This window comes from Balaenoptera ricei, chromosome 4 (genome assembly GCF_028023285.1).
Source record: "Balaenoptera ricei isolate mBalRic1 chromosome 4, mBalRic1.hap2, whole genome shotgun sequence".
Classification (NCBI taxonomy): Eukaryota; Metazoa; Chordata; class Mammalia; order Artiodactyla; family Balaenopteridae; genus Balaenoptera; species Balaenoptera ricei.
In genome coordinates, this window is record NC_082642.1 from 67,270,870 (window position 1) to 67,296,154 (window position 25,285).

Sequence of the window (25,285 nt, forward strand, 5' to 3'; positions counted from 1 at the left end):
TCATTCTAAGAATGTGTACATTTACAAATAGAAAAAGAGCAAGATTTGCAAAAACACAAGATTTGAAGGACACACCCGGTCCTGACTAAACTTTACCCTTTATCAAGCCCTGATTAATTTAATCTAACTCTGGGAATTTTCCACGGCAAACTCGTTCCCCCAAATTACCTGGGCTCTTTTACCCTAGAACAGGGGCTGGTAAAAGTCTGTAAAGGACTGGATGGTAAATATTTTAAACTTCGTGATCTCTGTTGCAATGACTCAACTCCACCATGGCGGCACAAAAGCAACCACAGATGAAACAACAACAAACAAATGTGGCTGTGTACCAATAAAACTGTATTTCCCCAAACAGGAAGTGGGCCAGACTTGTGCTGAGGGCCTAGTTGGCTGATCTCTATAATCTAGAGCCGTAACTCCCAGCAGGATCCGTGTCACCTGGGAGCTTGCTAGAAATGCACATTCTCAGGCCCCCCCCCCCCCCGCCCCAGTCCTCCTAAATCAGAAACCCCAGGGGAAGGCCCAGCAAGCCCTCCGGGTGACGCTGATGCACGCCGAAATCTGAGGCCCGCTGCGCCACAGTAATCCTGTGTGAGCAGGAACGTCCTGCGTAGCTGTTAGAAGCATACCTCTGGGCCTCCTTATTCAGTGCCGAGGTCTCTCTGCTTTTAAGAATTACAGCAGAATTCTTAGATAAAGGGACTCATAACAGCCCCACCCTAGCACCAGACATGTGATACAGATTACTTTTCCTCATACCAACCCTGTGAAGGGAGACTGTGTAATAAGGCCCATTTTACCCACTAAAACGCTGAGGCTTAGAGGAGTTAGGTAAAATTGCCAACATCACACAGTTAGTAAGGGCAGATCCAGGATTCTAACCCCACTCATTCTGACTCCAGAGGAGTCAGCTACTTTAAGAAAGTGCTTTTGGTGAATTGGCTCATCTCACTTTGATTTGTGGGGAAAGCCACTTTATTAGAGAGAGACCACGCACCTCTTCGGTAGTCATTTTAGCTAAAACCTTCACCTAGTTTCCTTTCCCAGGCTCCTGGAACCTTAACTAGAGCGCTGCTTTTCTACTCTCGGCTGCAACTTGGCCACAACAACGAAAGTTTCCAGAGGAGAGCTCCTTACGACCTATAGAGTATTTTCATTTGTATGCTGATGTGACAAATGAACCCACACTATGTTCGGGTGTTCTGAGGAATATGAACTTCTTTATTTTGCCTCTATTTAACCTGTTTGTTCTCATGAGGGCTTCATGTGAAGCAGCAGGGCGGGGGAACCTAAATGTTCACTCTGTTTAATTCTTAGTCCAGTGGTTCTCAACCGAATGCACATTAAAACCACCGGGAAGTCTATTGAAAAGTGTTGCTGCCTGGGCAGCATTAATTAATTAATCAGGTCTTCATCTGTTGTCTCAGTTACTGGAATTGTGGGGAGGGGTTATTGGAAATTGAGGGGGACACAAGGTGCCCTTGGCATTTATGCAGCCCCTTCTCCTCACTCACCAAAGTCCTTCTTGTTCTCTCTCTTTTCTATCATTCTATCATCCCCTCAGCCAAAGAAGGGTGGGACTTTTATTTTCCCTACCAGAACCTCATTCTACAATAGAACTCCAAGCCTCATGGCCCAGCTGCCATAGGCAGAAGGGCTATTTTCTAAATGATAAGAGAACTTTTGAGGCTTGAAACTTCCGTACTCGATTTTTCTTATCCTACCTTGAGGTGTGGGGAGAGAATGGGGTGGGAGTGGAGAAAGGAAAGTAGAAATACTCTCTCATAGCTACTGTCTTGCTGCATAATCTTATTTTGAATGTCAGCGTCTGAATATAAATTCCTTTGTTCTTTCTGCTTTCTGGAACAAATAATAATCTCCTCCCCTCCTGCCCCTATCCCCACTCCTATTCCACCTCCACCAAGGAGATTAGATATAGATATAGATAGATATAGACATATAGATATAGACACTTGGGTCAGTCCAGAGAGGTAAGGAGTAATTAACACTCAGAAATGCAGAAGAGAAAAACATAGATGTTTTCCAAAATATTAACCCCATCACATTCTATGTCTCATGGTTCCTATGCTTCCTTTACAGACTAGGAAATAGGGGCTCAGGGAAGTTAATTTGCCCTGCTGAGGTCACACAGTTAATTACCCTCAGAATCAGGATCCAGCCCAAGATCCTGGCTATTAAGAGTCATACATTTACCCAGCTATATGTGGGGTCCCTATATCTCGTTCAGCATTTCCTGACTATTCCAGATCCACTGAATTAGAGTTTCTGGCAGTAGGCTTAGGAATCTGCCTTTTTAGCAAGCACAGATCCCTCGGAACCTAAAGTTGGGATGCCTGCTCTTGGGTGAACCCCAGCTACTGCCCTCAGGTCAGTCACCACCAAACCATCACTTCCTACCTGGCCTTCTAGCTGTAGATGAATCAACCATCTACATTTAAGAGAATATTTTTCAAATCTTAATTTTGCCTCTGTCAAAATGACAGATTTTAAACTGTAAGCTTCTTTTGGACACAGGTGAATTGCCAAGGTAGCATTTTTTTCCCCCTAAAACTTTTAGACATTACGTGAATCTGACACTTTTTAAACATGCTTACAAACTCGAGGTCCTGGAGTGAATGAGTTTTTAGAATCAGGAGAAAGATGAGTGGGATAACTAAAATGGACAGGACGAAGCCAGGCAGGGAAGAGAGAAGAGACGGGAGACAGCAAAGAAAGAGGTGAGGCATTCAAAGAAAAACTGTGTTAACAACTTTGGTACAAACCAGGAATAGAATTATGGTTATGATACATGTTAAAGGCAGGATATACCAACAAAGTGAGGTTAAACGTGCTGGAAGTCAGCATCTATATCTTGGGGGCAAGAGAAACATAGGATGAGAGGCCCAGTGAGGTCAGGTCAGGAGAGAAGGTAAGGGGTGGAGGTGTTTAGAGGGTTACAAGAGGCAGGGGAGGTTCAGCCCCTCTATCTTTTGAGGCTCCAAATTGTACTCAAATATGAAGAAAAGGCTAAATAGGGTTTCACAAATTATGGTATATTTTATTTTATTTTTATTTATTTATTTTTAAACATCTTTATTGGAGTATAATTGCTTTACAATGGTGTGTTAGCTTCTGCTTTATAACAAAGTGAATCAGTTATACATATACATATGTTCCCATATCTCTTCCCTCTTGCATCTCCCTCCCTCCCACCCTCCCTATCCCACCCCTCTAGGTGGTCACAAAGCACTGAGCTGATCTCCCTGTGCTATGCAGCTGCTTCCCACTAGCTATCTATTTTACATTTGGTAGTGTATATATTTTAAATGATAATTTTAGTAAGTTAATGCTTTTACCATGGAAGAGAATTGATGGATTGCATGTCTAAGTTTATAGGAACATAACATCGAACTTTCCGCTGGAACTTCTCTGTGAATGTGAAGTGTAAGGCAAACAGCTCTCTGGGCCACACAGCCACACGGGCCTGGGAAGGAGGAATCCTGTTCCCCAGTGCTAGGGAGAGCTGGACAAGCCCAAAGTGGATATGAATAAGACCGTGACCCTCCCCTGCTTAAAACGCACCAAAATCTTCCCCTTGCCTCAAATTTTCAGTCCTTTACCACAGTCTATATTGCCTTACCTGCCCATCTGGGGAATTTCTTTAAAAGGTCCATTGTTTCCCACACATAATTTTTTTTTTAAACATCATTATTGGGGTATAATTGCTTTACAATGGTGTGTCAGTTGCTGCTGTATAACAAAGTGAATCAGCTATACGTATACATATATCCCCATATCTCCTCCCTCTTGCGTCTCCCTCCCACCCTCCCTATCCCACCCCTCTAGGTGGTCACAAAGCACCGAGCTGATCTCCCTGTGCTATGCAGCTGCTTCCCAGTAGCTAGCTATTTTACATTTGGTAGTGTATATATGTCCATGACACTCTCACTTAATTTTGCAAAGCGTTGGCTCTGTACAATTTTAATTAGGAAGGAAAAACAGAAGCTGTTGCTACTGCGAGTGTGCTGTGAAGATATGTAAAGATTTTAAAAAATTTCTCTCTCACATAGGATTTTATTATAAGAGCTATAATTTCCAACTCATTTGTAAGTAGGGCACAGACACCTTGTGTTGCTCAAGAGGACTCACCTGGCAGAATTCTGCCACATCAGTTCGGGTCCTCAGCTGTCCTGACACCTATAAGATTTCTAACCTGAATCAGCAGCACTTTGAGTGGTGGCGTGTAGGCGGTTGGACAGAGGTGTCCAAAAACACATATCCAATCTTATATCTGGTATGATATGGAGGGAGGAATAAATGATTTGAGGAATACAGAAAACTTTCTGCCCCAATATAATGTAAGTAAAATAGCTAAGGGTCAGAGGCATGTATCTGGGAGTCAATCAATGTGCATTCTATTGTTATATTGATGTATATCTATAATATATTGATTATATTCATTCTTCTGCCATTTTCAAGCTGTACAACCTTGACCAAGTCACTCACACTTTGGTCCTTTAGTTTCCTTATCAGTCAAGCAATAGGACTTACTAAGGGGCATTAACCAAGAATTCCAAGAATGGAGAAATGGTTGAGGCAAAAAAGAAACACAAAGGGTTTATCTGGGAATTGTTAGGTCTGCAGCTCTGGAAACACAGATCCCAGAAAGCACTTGAATTGTGTTCAGCTGGACTACAAAATGGGGGAGGTTTATAAAGGCAGAACCCCACAGGGTTACATACATTGTTTGTCTAGAATTAGGATTAGAGCTGGCAAGAAGTAAGGGTGCTCGGTAAGCAAGGATTAGTTGCGCTGGTGGGGCAGAGGGGTGTGTGGGTGTGGCTGTGTGCATCTGCCAGCAGATATTGTTTTGAAAATGGCTGGTGGTGTCCTTGAGTTTGATACTGTTCAGAAAATTCAAGTTCTCAGTGATGCAGGAATGTGTCTGAAACCACATCCACGATGGCCACCCAGCTCCATTTTAGATGCCTGAACCATAGTTACTCCATTCTGACTTTTAAATGATCTTAAATATGTCATCAGGGGCCTTTAAGATCCCTAACAACCTGATCCTTTTATGATTCTCTCATTGCCTCATCATGCAGACATAACAGAGATTCATTTCTTTACCTGAAGGCAGTGTGTCTAAGACCTCTTCTGACAAAACTTCAACAGCTATAAAGCAGAAACTATTAAGCCACCACCAGCCAATAGCTAACACTTTGGTTTGGGGGCGGGGGGAGGGGGGAGTAGGGATGGGGTGTAGGATGATGTAGATTTCATTATTGTTCCCAATTCCTTATTCCACCCTCTATTCATGCCCTATTGCCGTGTGCTTTGCAGTTCATTTCAGTAGAGACTATACTTCCCTGCTTTATTGATGTTGGGCTTGGTTGTGGACCTTGGCCACTGGGATATAAGTAGACCTAACATGAGAAGGCTTGAATTAGAGTCGCACAGTTGGTCTTGCCATCTTGACCACTGTCACTTCCATAAGATGACAAGTCCTGGGTAGTCCAAGGAGAACAAGAGATGTATGGAGCTGAGCTAGACTCAATCTACATTTTGGAGTTAAGGTCAGCTGAACACAGCCTAGATCAGTTGATTCTCAGGCAACTCACAGACAAATGAGCAAGAATAAATAATTGTTGTTTTAATCCACTGCGTTGTTGGCCACAGAGCATTGTAGCAATAGATAATTAATAGAATATAGGACTGGGCATCATTTATCAATAGAATACTTTTAACTGCAATTAATAGAGAATGCTACTTACGAGAGCTTCACCAAAATTTCAGTTGGGGTTTTAGTGCCAAGCAACTGAAGCCAATTGAGACAAGCTGAAATACAAAAAGCAGTTTATTAAAAGGATATTGGGTAGCTAGAATCCTGGTGGAGGTGGGGTAGCCAGAAATAGATTTGGAGATGTCACAGGATCACCAAAATCTAACCACACAGCCCTTCCGGTTGCAGTGTAACTGCTGCCGCCACAGGATACATACACCACAGATGCCACGTGCACTAGACATCAGATGCCAGTGATACTGCTGTTTCTGGAAATTGAACGCAGTGGCCACTGATCAAAACCTACAGAACGGAAATGCTCAGCCTCTGCTTTAGCTCCGTGCAACTCCGTGATTCACCATTAGATTCTGATTCTTGTGTGTGTTTGTGCATCTGTTTAGTGCATGTTACACCCTAACTTCAAGGGAGAATAACAAGGTGAGTATCTGATATTTACAGCTTCTCTGGTGAGAGGTGGGCTGTTCATAAAGTGGGAAGCTCCTAATATAGGAAAGAGGAGGTGGCACGCTGGGCAGCCAATGTAAAAGATAAACGTCCACTTCAAACAACAGAAGTTATCAGCTCATCTAACAGTACATCTAAGATGTAGGGCACGTTTCCCCAATGCTTGGCCCTGGAAATCCACAGTGTCATTCAGACTCAGTTTCTTTTCTCCTCACATTCTTCCATAGTCTGGCTTCACCCTAAGGCTGCTCCCTTCAAAGTTATGCCTATGGTCTGAATGTTTGTTTCCCCCCCTACACCCTCCAATTTATATGTTGAAATCCTAGCCCCCAAAGATGATGGTATTTGAAGATAAGGTCTTTGGGAGGGGATTAGGTCACGAGGGTGGAGCCCTAATGAATGGGATTAGTGCTCTCATAAAGGAGACCCCACAGAGCTCCCTAGCCCCTTCTACCATGTGAGGACACAGAGAGAAATTGCCAGCTCTGAACCAGGAAGAGGGTCTTTACCAAAATATGACCATGCTGGCGTTTTGATCTTGGACTTCCCTGACTCCGGAACTGTGACCAGTACATTTCTGTTGTGGATAAGCTACCCAGTGTGTGGCATTTTGTTATAGGAGCCCAAATGGGCTAGGACAGTTATATAATGGATGCCACAGAAATTGGAGCTTGTTAACCAAAATTTTAGACACAGAGAACTGATTGAAATGAAAAGGTGTTTATTTGGGATTTGTTAGGACTGCAGCCCAAGAGACATAGATTCAAGAAGCATCTGAATTGTGTTCCACTGGACTACAAAATGGGGGAGGCTTATAAAGGCAAAAACTTCAAGGTTACAGTTAGTTACATGAGCTGTTTATTAAGAATTATAATTGGAGCTGACAAAAAGTAAGAGTGCTTGTTAAGTAAGGATTGGTTGGGTCCGTAATGGTTGCATAGTTACAAGGGGAGACCTTGAGACCAGAAGTTTGCAGCTGGCAGGTGTTGTTCTGAATATGGCTGGTGGCATTCTTGGGTGTCAGACAGCTCAAAGAAAGTTCAAGTTTCAATGGTGCAGAGCTCTGTCTGAGACCAGATCCTCAATGGCCACCAGACTTCATTTTTGTATACCCGAACTGTGATGACGCCATTATAATTTCAATTTGTCATCAGGCTATATGCTATTTTGTTCATCTCTAAAAGTGAGAAAGACATGCTTCTCCTGCACACTCTGAATATTCCCTGATCTTTTTTCAATTATAATAAAATGTGTAGATTTTCAGTATAAGATTTGTATTTGTCAGGGTTCTCTGGAGAAACAGAATCAATAGGATGTGTATATATATTTATTTTAAGGAATTGGCTTTCATGTGATTATGGAGGAAGTCCAGCAAGTCCAAAGTCTGCAGGGTGGGCTGGCAGGCTGGAGACCCAGGAAAGAGCTGTTGTTGCAGTTTGAGTCTGAAGGCCATCAACTGGCAGAATTCCTTCTTGCTTAGGGAGGTCAGTCTTTGTTCTATTAAGGACTTCAACTGATTGGATGAGGCCCACCCACATTATGGAGGGCAATCTGCTTTACTCAAAGTCCACCAATTTAAATGTTAATTTCATCCCCAAAACACCTTGACAGAAACATCTAGAATAATGTTTGACCAAATATCTGGGCACTGTGGCCCAGCCAAATTGACACACAAAGGACAATGAGTTTGGCATATGAAATTTTGTAACCATCACTCCAATCAAGATATAAACCAATGTGATAGCCCCAGAAAATTATCCTGTATCCTTTTCCAGTCACTCTTTACCCCACCCCATAGCAGCTATTTCTGAATTCTATCACCACACATTAATTTCCAGCTTGAATCATACAATATGTATTCTTTTCGTGTCTGGCTTGTTTTAGACAGCAAAATGAACAGAATGTGTGTGTGTGTGTGTGCATGTGCTTGTGTGTATGGTGTAATTAACATTAAAATAAACGCACAGATCCAGATGTTCAGTTAGGTAAGTTTTGAAAGATTTGTATACATCTGTGTAACCACTACTCCAAACAATGGAATATTTTCATTGCTCCAGAAAGTCCCTTTATACACTTTTCCAGTTAAACCCCACCCACCCAAGGCAGCCGCTTTCTGGGTTTTTTTCTAAATATAATGTTTTTAAGATTTATCCTGTTTTGCATGTGTTAGTAGTTCCTTCTTATTGATGAGCATTATTCCATAATTTGCTTATCCTTTCTCCTGTTGATGGCCATTAGGACTGTTTTCAGTTTTGGGTAATTATGAATAAAGCTGCTTTGAATGTTTTCATATAAGCCTTTTTGCGCAAAAGCTTTTCCTTGGGTAAGTGCCTAAGAATATAATTTCCAGTCACAGCATATGTGTTTAATTTTTTAAGAAACAGTCAGAAGTTTTCCCAAGTGGTTGTAGCATTTCTCACTCTAATAAGCAATGTATGAGAGTTTCAGTTGCCCCATATCTTCACCTATATTTGATATTGCCAGTTTTTATGATTATAGCCACTGAAGTGGATGTGAAGTGGTGTCTCATTATGGTTTTATTTTGTATTTCCCTAATGGCTAATGATGTTGAGCATCTTTTTATGTTGACCTTTGTGTGTGTATGTATATATATATTTGTGTGTGTACGTATTTATTATTTTGGCCACATGTTCTTTCCTCAAGATTCTGAGATTTCTTATAACAAAAAGCATTAATTAACAATGAGAAATAACTCCTGCCATCAAGAGTGGGATTAGCCTCTTCTGAGGAAGGGAACTGCATGGAGCATGGAGAATAAGGATAGATAAATGAACAAAATCAGAATTTTGTTAGGAAGAAAAAGAGAAGATATTTCATAGAGAGGAGAGGTAATAGAAGACAAGAGGGCCAAACTGGTGGTTCTCAACCCAAACTGCACATCAAAAGCATCCTTTTTTTTTTTTTTTTTCCAAATCATCCTTTTAAAAATACCAATTAAAATCCAGTATCTTCTGGCTCTACTGGGGCAGAGCTTGGGCTGCCAAGGCTCTGGGTGGCCCTGATCCCATGGCTGTGAGTGGTCCTGTCCCTGGGGATCTCTGTGCCTGGGTGGTGTGCCTGAAGCTCCCATTGCAGTGTTGGTGCCTCTACCTGTTTGGGGTCACAGGAGTGACACTACTTCCATAACTCTGCTGAGTATTGCCCTAACAGGGGGCTCTCTGTGTGGCCCCCCTCTTGGGGAGAGAGTTCTTTTGAGCCTCTTTTATAAAAATGCTAATTCCATTCATGAGGGCTCTGCGTTCATGACCTAATGGCCTCTCAAAGGCACACCTAATACCATGACATTAGGTACTAGGCTTCAACATATGAATTTGTGAGTCACACAAACATTCAGACCATAGCACCAGGGAACGTGTTTAAAATGAAAATTCCTGGTCTCAATTTTAGTAATCCAGATTCAGTAGGTCTAGTATGAATTCTAGGAATCTACTTTTTTTTTTTTTTAAACTGATTTACCAGGTGGCTCTGAGGCAGAATCTTTTTAAATAGGAGGAGCCATTTTTAACCATTCACAAAATTTCCCCTGCACACATATACACCCAAAGACCCCTTGCTACTCTGTTACCCTCCAGGACCTGCAGCCTTCACGTTGGGGACCACTAGCGGAGTCTTCATTGCTGAAGGGGTATTCATAGGTCCACATGCAACTCTAGAAGGACCCACAGGAATATCCACATGGGATAATGGATGGGTACAAAGTGGCAACCACATGAGACAAAAGGAAAACACTGGTTCAATTGGACACTGAAGAGGCACATGGACTTGTTCACAGGAGACATTAGTGGAACACAGAATGACACCCATGTGGGTAATGGACAGGCACACAGGCCCATGTAGGACATGGAAGGACCACACAGGAATGTCCCCATGAGACACTGAAAGGTGTGTGGGTTCCTGTGGGACACTGAGGGAGAAAGGCTTGGCAGCCAAGTGGGTGAGAGAATACCACAGAGACACTGAGTAACTGGGGCTGAGGCACCAAGAAGGAAAGAAAGGTTGGGGTGAGCCATCAATGACAATACCCGCTCAGAGGTCCCTGTACATGCTAGAGATCAGGTTCTTGAGTTTGTGAGATCCCAGGAGGGAGAAAACTTGTTTTTTGTATCATTGCATCATTAGGATCTATTACAGTGATCATATTACATACTCAATACATAGGGCGACCAAATAATTTATCTACCAAACTGGGTTGTTTTTGGTGGTAAAAGATGGTACCATTTATAACTATGCTGGGACCAAAAGCATAAACCAGGACCATTCTGGGCAACCTGGGAGCTACAGTTTTCCTAGCAATGAATCTTGGGTAAGTAGCTGGGTGGATGGATAAGGCGGCTTCTTTTTAAGTGGAAATAATAAACGAACATCACCAACTGGTATATCAAACAGAAAGAAAGGCCTTCTCAGATAGAAGGGGGCTACTGCCAATAGAGGGTTAGGGTATGGCTTGGTCCTCCAGGTAGCCCTCATGAGCTGTGCTGGGTGATGCGAGGACTTCCAGCGCCTCTGCAAAAAGCAGAAGTGGAGATGAACTCAGATAGGAGAGGGCATTAGGGAGCAGGAAGCACAGCGACTCTCCCTGAGCACAGCATCCAGAAGTGGCCCCTTCACACTGATTTTAAAGAAACGTGCTGCTTGTTAAATAGTAATGTATGCTTAAAGAGATACAATCAGAAACAGTGTGAAAGTGAAACCATCAGGACCTGAGGAAGTAGTTCTGTGCTTGCCCTTCCCTACCCACACAGCGTGCAGGCCCCAGCCCTAGACGCTACGCTCTCACTCCTGTCGGAAAGTTGAACCTGGCCGCCGTGCCCCTGCTCCCCTGGCGGCAGCTGTCTTCTTTCCCCATTTCAGAGCAGAAGAGCCACAGACTGGAGAGTAGGAAAAGATCAAGTAGCCCTGTAAGACTGTTGAGGTGTGTTTGGTCATGCATTTCAGAAGGAGATCTGTGTGCTCTTGGGCAGGCCAGTTAACCTCTCTGATTGAAATTTCTCCCTGTAAAGCTGGGGTTCTAACAGTTGTGTGGTATTCAGGGTAGGCCCGAGGATGCAAATGAGGTACGAGTGGCTTCTTTTCCTTCCTCCGGGCTTTTTGCCATTAGCCCTGCTGCTCAGAAGACTGACAGGGTCAGTTAAGTTTAATCCTGAGAGGCTGATAAACAAGGACCAGGAAGTTTACTTGTTGGAAGAGGGAAAAGGCCATGCAAGTGTAAACTCCTGGGGGAACAGTTCTTTTTTTTTTTAACTCTTCATTTTACATTGGAATATAGGTGATTAGCAGGGTTGTGTTAATTTCAGGTGTACAGCAAAGTGATTCAGTTATACATATACATGTATCTGGTTGTTTTCTAATTCTTTTCCCATTTAGGTTGTTACAGAATATTGAGCAGAGTTCCCTGTGCTATACAGTAGGTCCTTGTTGGTTATCCATTTTAAATATAGCAGCTTGTACATGTCAATCCCAAACTCCTTGACTATCCCTTCCCGCTCCCACCCCCGCCCCATAACCATAAGTTCGTTCTCTAAGTCTGTGAGTCTGTTTCTGTTTTGTAATTAAGTTCATTGCATCTTTTTTTTTAGATTCCGCGTATAAGCGATATTATACATATTTGTCTTTCTCTGCCTGACTTACTTCACTCAGTATGACAATCTGTAGGTCCATCCATGTTGCTGTAAATGGCATTATTTCATTCTTTTTAATGGCTGAGTAATATTCCATTATATGTATGTGTGTGTGTGTATATATATATATATATATATATATATATATATATATACACACACATATATACCACATCTTCTTTATCCATTCATCTGTCACTGGACATTTAGGTTGCTTCCATGTCTTGGCTATTGTGAACAGGGCTGCATGAACATTGAGGAGCATGTATCCTTTCAGGTCATGTTTTTCTCCAGATATATGCCCAGGAGTGGGATTGCAGGATCATATGGTAGCTCTGCTTTTAGTTTTTTAAGGAACCTCCATACTGCTGGGGGAACAGTTTTCCATCCTCCTCCCCATACTTGTAGAATATACACTTCCTTGCTTTGTTCTTTGTCCCTTTGTTTTCAAGGAACCTGTGACGCTTTATTGCATTTAAAATTTATTATGGGTTGGACTCCCTCACAAGGTTGTCTCCTGTATAGTCAGAGGCCCATCCTAGTGTCTTTGGTTCCCAGTGCTATGAGTTCTTAGCACGTAGTAAGTAAGCAGTACATGTTTGTATGACGGGATGAAAAGAAAAAGAGAGAGACAAAGGGACTGGCAGGAGCCCCATGCTGTGGCATTGGTGCTGGAAGGAAGTGGGCATGTGTGGATGCTTAGAGGGCTTCCTGGAGGAGGTGTGCCTAATTGGCAGGCCCTGGCCCTGGAGGGCAGGCCTAAAAGGTCAATCAGGCAAAGCAAATGGTTCTGGAGAGGGTGAGGGGTTTCCATAATGTATCCCATGTGACAGTTCAGCCTACACCAGGTCCCAGATACCACAACTGGGCAGTGTCCCAGGCAAAGCTGGTGGAGAATCTAAGGCCAGGAATTCTGTTTTTAAGCAGGCGATAAGCATATATATATGGGAAAGGAGGTCTGGGGCTAGCTTGGTTTCTCAATAAGTTAGTCCCTGCCCCTTTTCTGTTCTGTCATGGGAAGGCAGAACCAAGCCTCAGACAGCTGCCAGACAGGCTGTGAGACGCTTGAGGGCAGAGACCTTTGGTGCTGATCTCAGCATTAAGCTGGCACTGAGTATAAAGCTGGCACTGTTTATAACGTTTTTCACATTCACCAAGGCTCTTGCTGTGTTTCAGTGGGTTTTGCAAACTTTCTTCTTTCTCCAGGAAAGAACATTTGGTCATCTGTGGGGAATTACCCTGTCTCAATTTTTTCTTGTCTTCACAGACATTCACAGATAGAATTTTAACTAAAAACTAATATTTTACCTTAAAAAGTAACCAAATTATAAGTCCTGTTTGACTTTCAAACTCACAAAGCTATGGAAATGAAAATACAGAGCCCACCATAGAAAGAGTCCCACCCACAATGTATTCTGCCTAGTGGACTACATCCATTGTTGTCTGAAAGAGGAAATTCCACTGCAAATGCCAGTAAGGAAATAGGCTTCCTCTTTGCATTCAAGAGTCTAGATAAACAATCTTTGCTGGTCTGTAAAACGGCAGCCTTTGGCTGTAGGATATTTTCTCCACAGAGAATAGAATACATTTTGAAGGGCTGTTGTATCCAGACACCTTGTTGACTGGTGCCTCAAAGGCTTTTAGGTCACTTCTACTGAACAGAGGAAAATAGGGCTGTGTAATTGGCCAGGAAATAAAGGCGCATGATCTGTTTGCACCTCCATTATCTAACTAATGGAGGTCACTATGTCCGATTGGGACCAAGGTTAATCATTCTGTCAGATGTACCTGTGGAGACTCAGGCTGAGTTATTTTGCTTGCCCCTTGACTGAAATGGATCATGGTCTCATTTCCTTTGGGTTATGGAAGCCAATTTATTATGTCCTAATAGGTTTCTTTTCTTTCCTTTTTCCTGGACACCACTCTGATGTTTCCTGCCAGGTAGCTCTACAGCTCTGCACAGGGATCTGTTTCTCTTCTTGACCTGGATCACTTCGCAAAAAATGAGGCAGAGAACTTCCATGGGGGGATGGGAAGAGGGATATCTGGAATCTGATGACTACACGTTGAAAATGTCTTTTGTTTTCCAAAGTGAATTTAATTTAGGATGCCTGAGGAGAATTTATTCGTAGGATAGTAACAATTCTAAGATTATTTTAAAATCCAGCAACTCTAGGCTTTGTCTCTCAAGGAAGACTTCTGGTGTGTGAAAAGCCAGGTTGATCGCATTTGAATCATATCCAGTATCTGAATCACTGGTTGTCAGTCTGTGTTTTGTTATTGCAGGGTTTTATAACTGGTGAAGAAGTTGGCATAGAGGTTGATCTCAGAAGTGAAGAAACAGCCTATTTTGTGCCTCACTATTGGTCTAGCCAGGTCACTCTCTGGGTTAGTAAACTATTGAGCTTTCAATCCCTGGAAGGTCCTCTGGTGTAGTGATAAAGGCCTTGGGCTTCCTAAAAAGGAGGGCCTGGATTTGATTCAGGGCACTGTGGTTACTTCCTCTGGGACTTCTTTAGGCTGTGGTTTTCTCATCTGTAAAGTGGGAATAGCACTAACATTTATGTCATATGATTTGTGTGGAGGTTAAATAAGACAAAGCATGTAACTGAGTTAACACAATGCCTGCACTTACAAGGACTGGCTGCTTTTAGCAGGGCTGACTTAGCTACCAATCACAGCAGGCACAGTGCCTAAGGACCACAAAACTTTTAGGGGCCCAGGAAAATGTTTTAACTTTAATTTCTTTTAGAATCAGAAGGAAAAATATGAATGTAATAATAATGAATCCAACCTGGCTTATAATTGTCTTTTTACCAGTGTAGTCATAAACCATAATATTTTTTTAATAGAATAAGGAGCCTGGGAAAGCAAAAGTACCTGGGGCCCAGGAAAGTCATAATGCAAGTCAGGCGGTTAGCAGTCATATTTGTGATAGTAGCAGGAGGCTCCACAGTAAAGCAGAGGTAAAACAAAATGGCAAGGTTGTGACTGAGTCCTTTCCAGACCGAGGTGTATTGGGTTGGCCAAAAAAGTTCCTTCTGTTTTCAAGTAAAAATAAAAGACACATTTTTCATTTTCACCAAGAACTTTATTGAACAATGTATTTACTGTTTTGTTCCACTACCTTCCGCCTTTTTTCAGGCAACTTCATAATTCCATCTTCCCAAAACTTTTTATCTTTTTGAGCAAAGAACTTTTCCAGGTGCCTTTTACAGTCTTCCAGGGAACTGAAATTTTTTCCATTAAGAGAATTTTGTAAAGACCGAAATAAATGGAAACCTGAAGGTGCAATGTCTGGTGAATACAGTGGATGAATCAGAACTTCCCAGCCAAGCTGTAACAGTTTTTGCCTGGTCATCAAAGAAACATGTGGTCTTGCATTATCCTGATGGAAGAGTCTGCATTTTCTGTTGATTAATTCTGGACGCTTTTCGTCGAGTGCTGCTTTCAGTTGGTCTAATTGGGAGCAGTACTTGTTGGAATTAATTGTTTGGTTTTCCAGAAGGAGCTCATAATAGGGGACTCCCTTCCAATCCCACCGTATTCACAACATCACCTTCTTTGGATGAAGACCAGCGTTTGGTGTGGTTGTTGGTGGTCCATTTCACTTGCCCCACAATCTCTTCTGTGCCACATTATTGTACAGTATCGACTTCTCATCACCCGTCACAATTTGTTTTAAAAACGCAACATTTTCATTACGTTTAAGTAGAGAATCGCATGTAGAAATATGGTCAAGAAGGTTTTTTGCGCTTAACTTATGTGGAACACAAACATCAAAGCGATTCACATAACCAAGCTGGTGCAAATGATTTTCAATGCTTGATTTGGATGTTTTGAGTATGTCAGCTATTTCCCACTTCCTCTCAATTAATGTCTCAATTTGATCGCTATCAACTTCAACTGGTCTACCTGACCATGGAGCATCGATTTCCAGTGAGAAATCTCCAGCATGAAACTTCGCAAACCACTTTTGACACATGTGATCAGTCACAGCACCTTCTCCATATACTGCACAAATCTTTTTTTGTGTTTCAGTTGCATTTTTACCTTTCCCGAAATAATAAAGCACAATATGCCAAAAGTGTTGCTTTTTTCCTTCCATCTTCAATATTAAAATGGCTATACAAAAATTCACCAATTTTGATAAGTTTTTAAAAATTGCATGCTGATATGACAGCTGTCACAATACAATCTAACAAAATTGGTTCAAATGAAGTTAAAGACAGCTAAGCACTACTAGAGCTAGCTTATGGAGAAAAACCGAATGAACTTTGTGGCCAAACCAATAGTTAATCTCTCAATGAAAGAAATTGGAGTAAATTTCTGTAATAGCTGAGTGTGATTTTTATTACTTTTCAGTCATCTCCTTTTAATAATAGATGAATGAGTTCCTTTAAAAAGAAGTATATTGATTTCCAATACTGCTGGAATATGATGAACATATCACCCAAGCACATAATACAGTGATTGTAAAATCAAAAAGTTTCTAAGTATAGTAGTAAAATAGCTCTAAAGACAGGAAAAATCCATTTCTTTTGGCAATATCAAGACTATGCCATTACTGAAGAATGCACTGTCTGGAAAGACAGTATGTGGCTGAACCACACTGACTCTGTTACTGGCCCTCTTGGATCATGTGGACCCCAGCTGGGTCCTTCCCTTGCCTGGAGTAGCTCATGCCAGTTAAACGAGACCAGCTTCAACAAAGCGGAGCGGAAAATTTATTCATTGATCAAGGATGGAGAAGGGAGAGCTTGTGCTCTAAAGACAGCTTAGACATCTTCTCCCCGAAGGGAGGGAAGTGGGGGACTTCTAAGGGTTGAGAGGCACATGCATCATCCGAAACTGAGGAAAAGGGCAGAGGTTTCCATAAACAGCTGGGGGCATCTCAGTCCCTCAGGCTCCCTTGCACCCGGCACTCATTGTGCCTAGAAAAGCACAAGTCCCCACTTTGGCCAGAGATCTTAGCATGATAATGAAGCAAGGGCCCCTTGAGGAGACTTGTAGGTTTCCTCTGCATAGGAGCTGCTCTTTCAGTTAGGTTGGTACCATTCAGGGCAGTTGACTCTTGAGTTTTCTTTGAGGTGTAACTGATAAACATCTTTGACACACATCAGGTGTTTTGGAACAAGACTAGAAATAGGTTAAAACAGAGACCTTTCACCTCCCTGGGATATGTATGGGTGACAACCCCATTTTGTTAGCTCCACATTAGGCCCAAAGTCCTACCCCCTCCCTCTTTGCATGACAGCTTTAGCCTAGTCACAAGGAATGCGCCCACAGGGAAGTTGCCTATCAACTTTTACCCTTGCTTTCATCTGATATGAAAACTGGAAAAATACCTATAGCTGACGCAGATGATTAATGGTTATGAGACAGCCCAGGGTGGGAGGAAAAACCCCCATTTCATGTTGGTGCTTCTGACTCTCACTGGTAGTTAGATTCTATCTTTAGCTTTGGCCCCTTTGAATCCCCCCCGTATCCCTTTCAGCGGCATGGAGTGCAGTTTCGAATGCCTCTGGATCATCTTCTACCTGATCCTGCCTGTATGTAAGTTACCCACAATAAACTTCATAATTGCACTTTATGTAGTTGCCTGCTTCATTTTTCAGTCTCAAAGTCCCTTCTCAGTTCAGAGGAGATTATTCAATATTCTCGCCTTCATACAGACAGAAATGGTCAATTTACCCTACATGTTTAGTGGAAGAAAATCATGTTCTATACAAACTGTATCAAGGAGTAAAATATACCAAGGTATTACTATATTTTGTTTCACTTATGAATGCATAAATGCTAATTTCTTTTAAAAACAACATAAAAGGTCTATATTTTATCCACATTATTTTTAGAATTGATCAGTCCACTTTAATAAATTTCCATTTTAATTAAAATTGAATGTCATATATAGAAAGAAAAATACTGTATGATCTCACATATATGCGGAATCTTAAAAAAAAAAAAAAGCTCATAGAGAATTGAGATCAGATTTGTGGTTACCAGAGGAGGAGGGTGTGGGGAGGGGGAATTGGGAGAAGGTAGTTAAAAAGTATAAACTTCCAGTTATAGGATAAATAAGTACGAGGGAAGAAATGTGCAACATGATGACTACACCTAACACTGCTGTATGATAAATAGGAAAATTGTCAAGAGAGTAAATTCTAAGAGTTCTCATCACAAGGAGAAAATGTTTTTCCTTTTTTCTTTTTCCCTTTCTTTTCTTTTCTTTGTATCTATATGACAAGATGTATGTTAGCAGAACCTATTACGGTAATCATTTTACAGTATATGTAAGTCAAACCATCATGCTGTATGCCTTAAATTTATACAGTGAAGTATGTCAATTATTTCTTAATAAAGCTGAAAAAAATTGGATGTCATAAAACTACGTTTTATGAAACAAAAATAATTCCTGCTAAACAAGAAATGGGACACACGTTTGTTTTTGTTGGAAAGTGTATTTATAACTGAGCTAATCAGCTTGTTTCTCCATTCTTCAAAGACAAGGGTTATTGGTGGTGTTAAGGTCCTTTCCAAACTTACTGAATGTAATCTTATATGTTGACCAAATAAGAAACGAAGGAGGATAAAGGAAAGGAATGAACCAAGACCATGTCAGCTTTGCCCTCAGCAATGAGAGAGAGAGAGCAACATTGCGGAAGGGTGTTGGAAAAAAGAGCAACTTGGTATTAATAATTTTTCTCACTTGCATTTCTCCACAAAATACCTTTAGTTTATGATTCCATTTAATATAATGTTTTAACTTCAAAATCATTTCTATTAAAAAAGTGTTTGTCAATTTGGATTTGATCAGTAGTTTTAAACAATTGGATGGATTCCCAGTCTTAGTTGTTTTCCCAGAAATGTTGTCTTTTCTCCCATTGTGCAGATAGTTTGTAGAAAGATGTAGGAGACTATTTCTCATATAAGTAAGTCTTCTGGGTATTAAGCATTTTTCTATAAATTACCTTGTCTAGTAACTTGGACACTCCCTGTGTACTCTCATTGCTCCCAGAGAAAAGAACTATCTTGACTTTTGTGAGCCTTAGTTTCTTGCTTTAAAAAATATATAGTTTTACTGCCTGAATTCTATGTACATGGGATCATATAGTAAATGTTCTTTTGTGACTTGCTTCTTTCACTCAATCTTATTATGTTTAAGATTCATTCATGGTGATATATGAAGCTGCAGTTTGTTAAAATTCTCATTGCTTTTAAATATTCCATTATATAAATATTCCACAATTTATCCACTTAACTGTTAAAAGGCTTTTGGGTGGTTTCTTACTTTTTTGATAGTGCTGCCACGAACATTCTTATACATGTGCCCTAATGCACATACCCACTTACCTGGATTGTAGGTTATGTTCATGTCACTTTGATAGGGAAAGTTTCCAAATGTTAGTACCAATTGGTAATTCTATCTGCAGTAAAAGAGTTCCTGCCAAACTGCTTGTTCACCAACACTTGGTATTGTAGAAGATTTTATCAGTCTGTTTGGTGTATAATGGGAAGCTATTGTGGCATAATTTGCATTTCCTTATAATAACACTTAGGATCTCTTGATATGTTATTGTTCATTTAGCGGTCCATCTTCTATGCAGTAACTGTTCAAATTTTTTTAACATTCTTTTTCTATTGGATTATTTTACTCTTAACAGTTCATGAAAAATCTTCGTGTATTCAGGATTCATGTCTTTTGTTGTTTGTATATGTTGCAGATATCTTCTGGTATTTGTTGTGGATTTTCTTTGCACTCTCTAAATGATGTATTTTGATAAGCAGATAGTCAATTTTTATATAGTAAAATTTATTAATCTATTCCATTATGGCTTGTGCTTTATGTCTTGTTTAAGAAATCCTTTCCTACTCCAAGTTATGAATATGGTATAAAACTCCATTTAGGGGGCTTCCCTGGTGGCGCAGTGGTTGAGAATATGCCTGCCAATGCAGGGGACGCGAGTTCGAGCCCTGGTCCGGGAAGATCCCACATGCCGCAGAGCTACTAGGCCTGTGAGCCACAACTACTGAGCCTGCGCGTCTGGAGCCTGTGCTCCTCAACAAGAGAGGCCACGACAGTGAGAGGCCCGCACACCGCGATGAAGAGTAGCCCCGCTTGCCACAACTAGAGAAAGCCCTCGCACAGAAACGAAGACCCAACACAGCCAAAAATTTAGAAAAAAAAAAAAAAGCCATTAAAGGTAATTAAAAAAAAAAAACAACTCCATTTATTTAGGTCTTAACACTTATGCTTTCAATCACCTGGAATTGATTTTTTTTTCTTTATTTTGGTATGGAGTGTGGTAGTATATCCCAGTCCCTTCCATATGGATAGCCAACTGTCCCACAATCTTTTATTGATAAATCCACCCTTTTCCTGTCCATCTTAAATACTAACTCTGTCACATATTGAGCATCTATATATGCATAGGTCTTTTTTGAGTTCCCAGTTTTGTTCATTGATCTATTTGCCTATTGCCATGGGAATGCTACACTGTCTTCTATAAAAAGCCCTCTCACCTTCTTCAACAGAGTCTTGGATACTCTTGTCTTTTCTTTGGTTTTCTTAACTTCAAAATTAAGAGTTGGTACTAGATCATCCCTATGGTTCTCTCTAGATCTAAAAGATTTATTATATTCTATATCACAGTACGCTGTATAATAACATGGTTGCTTTTCTTCATGATACCATTGGATTTAGCAATTATTTTGCCAAACTATATTAATTTTTAAAAATAATTTTACATGGTTCTGAGGGTTATTAAATTAACACCTGTCCTTCTTTTGAGGATTTTAATGCTCTTAGCCTCTACCACCATTTTAGAATAATGGCACTGTTGATATACAAGTATTTATAGAGTATTACATGTGCCCAGCAGTTGCCTGGGGCTTAAGGGAAATGTAAAGAAGCATGCATTACTGTCTCTGATGGAAATAGCACATATTTTAGCTGGGGAGACATGGCAATGACCTAGTACTATCTTTGACTATATCTGGATTTGGTCAGCAAATTTTCAGGACATCAGGTTTTTGTGTTTTTGTCCTTTATAAAAAATGAAGGCCCTTTTTAGGTTCTAATATTTGATGAATTGCCATACAACACCTCTCTCTATACCCTGCCCATAAGAAGGCTGTCAAAACACAGATAACCTCCTGAAACTTATAAATATAATATTATATATCAACTATGCCTCAATTTTTAAAAAAGCATGCCAACCTACACATAATAGGGATTCCAGAAGGAGAAGAGAAAAGGGGATCAAAAATGTATTTGAAGAAATTCTGGCTGAAAAATTCCCAAACCTAAAGAAGGAAACAGATACCCAGGTACAGGAAGCACAGAGGGTCCCAAACAAGATGAACCCAAACAGATCTACACCAAGATATATTATAATTAAAATGTCAAAAGTTAAAGATATAAAGAGGATGCTAAAGGCAGCAAGAGGAAAACAGTTAATTACAAGGGAACTCCCATAAGGCTATCAGCTGATTTCTCTACAGAAACACTGAAGGCCAGAAGGGAGTGGCAATATATAGTCAAAGTACTGAAAGGGAAAAACATGCAACCTAGGACACTTTACCCAGCAAGATTATCATTTAGAATAGAAAAAGAGAGAAAGAATTTCTCGGACAAGCAAAAACTAAAAGAATACAGCAATATTAAACCTAAACTAAAAGAAATATTGAAAGATCCCCTCTAAATAGAAAAGAAGCAAGAATCTATAGGAAAGGGCAAATCACAATAGGAAAGGCAAATATACAAAAGGATTGAAGATCACTTAAATAAGCTAGTACACAGATTAAAAAACAATTAAATTTTTTTCTGAAAGCAATTATAACTACAATGAACAGCAAAAGGATAAACATGAAGATACAAAATAGGACATCAAAATCACAAAATGTGGTGGAGGAGAGTGAGAAAATGTAGATCTCTGAGAATGTGCTTGAACTTATACGACTATCAGTCTAAAGCAAGTAGATATAGTTATGGGTTCACATACTTGAAAACCAGGGTAACCACAAATCAAAAACATACAATAGATTCACAAAAATCAAAAAGAAAGGAACTCGGGCTTCCCTGGTGGCGCAGTGGTTAAGAATCCGCCTGCCAATGCAGGGGACCCGGGTTCGAGCCCTGGTCTGGGAAGATCCCACATGCTGTGGAGCAACTGGGCCCGTGAGCCACAACTACTGAGCCCGCATGCCACAACTACTAAGCCCGTGCAGCAAAGAAGACTCAATGCAGCCAAAAATTAATTAATTAAATAAATAAATTTAAAAAAAAAGAAACTCAAGCATAATACAAAAGAAAACCATCAGACCACAAAAGGAAAAACACAAAGAAGAAAGCAACAAAGAACTATAAAATCAACTGGAAAACAAGGTTTAAAATGGTAATAAGTACATACTTATCAATAATTACTTGAAATGTCAATGGACTAAATGCTCTGATCAAAAGACAGAGTGGCAGATTGGATACTAAAACAAGAACCTACACTATGCTGCCTACAAGAGACCCTCTTTAGGGCGAAAGACACACATAGATTGAAAGTGAGAGGATGGAAAAATATGTTTCATGCAAATGGAAATGACAAGAAAGCAGGGGTAGCAATACTTGTATCAGACAAAATAGACTTTAAAACAAAGGCCATAAAGAAAGATAAAGAAGGATACCATATAATGATAAAGGGGTCAATATAAGAAGAGGATATTATACTCGCTAACATATATGCACCAAATATAGGAGTACCTAATTGCATAAAACAAATACTAACAGACATAAAGGGAGAAATTGACATGAATACAATAATAGTAGGAGGAGACTTTAATATCCCGCTGACATCAATGGACAGAACTTCCAGACAGAAAATCAATAAGGCAACAGAGATCCTAAATGAAAAATAGAACAGTTGGACTTAATTGATATCTACAGGACACTACATCCAAAAAACTCAGAATACACATTCTTTTCAAGCACACATAGAACATTCTCTAGGATAGACCACATACTAGGACACAAAACAAGCCTCAACAAATTTGAGAGGATAGAAATTATATCAAGCATCTTTTCTGACCACAACAGTGTGAAACTAGAAATCCACCACAGAAAGAAAAATGAAAAAAAAAAAAATTACATGGAGACTAAACAACATGCTACTAAAAAACCAATGGGTCAATGAGGAAATCAGAAGACACCTCAAGACAAACGACAATGAAAACACAACCATACAAAATCTATGGGATGCAGTAAAAGCAGTCCTAAGAGGGGTTTTCCTAGCCACACAGGCCTTCCTCAAAAAATAAGAAAAATCTTAAATGAACAGCAAAGGAAACCATAAACAAAATGAAAAGAAAATCTACGGAACGAGAGAAAATATTTGCAAATGATGCAAACAACAAGGGCTTAATTTCCAAAATATACAAACAGCTCATACAACTTAACGTCAAAAAAACCAAACAACCCAATTAAAAAATGGGCAGAAGAGCTAAATAGATATTTCTCCAAAGAAGACATACAGATGGCCAACAGGCACATTAAAAGATGCTCAACATTGCTAATTATTAGATAAATGCAAATCAAAACTACAGTGAGGTGCCACCTCACACCAGTCAGAATGACCATCATTAAACCGTCTACAAATAACGAATCCTGGAGAGGGTGTGGAGAAAAGGGAACCCTCCTACACTGTTGGTGGGAAAGTAAATTGGTGCAGCCCCTATAGAGAACAATATGGAGGTTCCTTAAAAAACTAAAAAGAGTTACCATATGATCCAGCAATCTCACCCCTGGGCATATATCCAGAAAAGATGAACACTCTAATTTGAAAAGATACATGCATGCCAATGTTCATTGCACCACTACTCACAATAGCCAAGACATGGAAGCCACCTAAGTGTCCATCAACAGAAGAATGGTTAAAGAAGATGTGGTACATATACACAATGGAATATTACTCAGCCATAAAAAAAGTATGAAATAATGCCATTTTCGGCAACATGGATGGACCTAGAGATTATCATACTAAGTGAAATAAGTCAGACAGAGAAAGACAAATATTGTGTGATATCACTTATATGTGGAATCTAAAAAATTTTACAAGTGAATATACAAAACAGAAACAGACTCACAAATGTAGAAAACAAACTTGTGGCTACCAAAGGGGAAAGAGGTGGGGAGGGATAAATTAGGAGTGTGGGATTAACAGATGCACACCACTATATACAAAATAGATATACAACAAGGATTTACTGTATAGTACAGGGAACTATATTCAATATCTTATAATAATGTATAATGGAAAAGAATCAGAAAAAATATATATGTATTGATATAACTGAATCACTTTGCTGTACACCTGAAACACAATATTGTAAATCAACTATATTTCAACCAAAAAAAGGAAGAGACATGAGAAAGATGATCTTTCTCTGTACTATGTGAGGACACAGCAAGAGGATGTCTGTCTGCAAACCAGGAAGAACACCCTCACCAGACACCAGTCAGCCAGGCCCTTGATCTTGGACTTCCCAGCCTCCAGAACTGTGAGAAATAAATGTTCATTGTTTAAGATTAAAAAAACAAAAAAACAAAAGAAAAAAAGCCCACCACCACCACCACCAACAAAAACCCCCAGATAATCTGCAAAGTGACTCGTTCAGGGAAAAAAACAAAACAAAACAAAACAAAACTTGGAAGAGATACTCTCTTCTTTAAAGAAACATTTAGTTAGGAAGTGGAAAAATAACCCACAACATTTGTGCGAATTAAAAAAAAAAATCTTTGTGTTCTCTTCTTCTCTCCCTTGAAATCAGAGTCTATATTAAGTTGTTTATCTTGTTTGATGAGAGACTCTGGACTCTTGCCAAAGTGATCCGTTTGCTACTTTGTATGCCATCCAAATGTTAGCTATGATGACAAAGGAACTGCATGAAAACAGTAATGCACAAATGATCTTTGACATATTTTGAACCTAAGCAAAAAAGGCTGAAAGGGAACCTCTTTCCCAAGTGAATGCTGCAGGGTGAATTTGCCTTGTCCTAAAGAGGCAAGGTAATTTTCCTTAGATTATCCAACTAGATAGAGGTAAAACCATGATTAGAATTCTGATTTCCAGACTCTAGATCGGCTCTTCCTCCACATAGAAATGTATAAATCTGATCCTTATAGCATTTTGGGGCAGGCTTTGTGAGAGAGGAGATGCACTCTCTCCTAAATGATTATTCCAAAGGCAGATAGCATTTTCCTTGGAGTGCAGAGAGGGAAATCATGCCTTGCAGTACACCACGGAAGTAAATATTCATAGTCTGAGTTCAAGGTTAATAAATATTTTTCAGGAGAGAGAATTTTTGGCAGTATGTCAAAAAATACATTTGATCTAAATTAATACCTGTTATG

General features: G+C 40.1%; 1 long non-coding RNA gene across 1 annotated transcript in view; it reads left to right on the forward strand.

The window, feature by feature from the left end:
* The first annotated feature begins 17,314 nt into the window (after positions 1-17,314).
* Positions 17,315-25,285, forward strand: part of LOC132365303 (uncharacterized) — a 44,205-nt gene continuing 36,234 nt past the window's right edge. The window contains exons 1-2 of the long non-coding RNA XR_009503069.1: positions 17,315-17,442; positions 19,795-20,090. This is a non-coding gene — a long non-coding RNA (uncharacterized LOC132365303). The remainder of the gene's footprint in view (positions 17,443-19,794; positions 20,091-25,285) is intronic.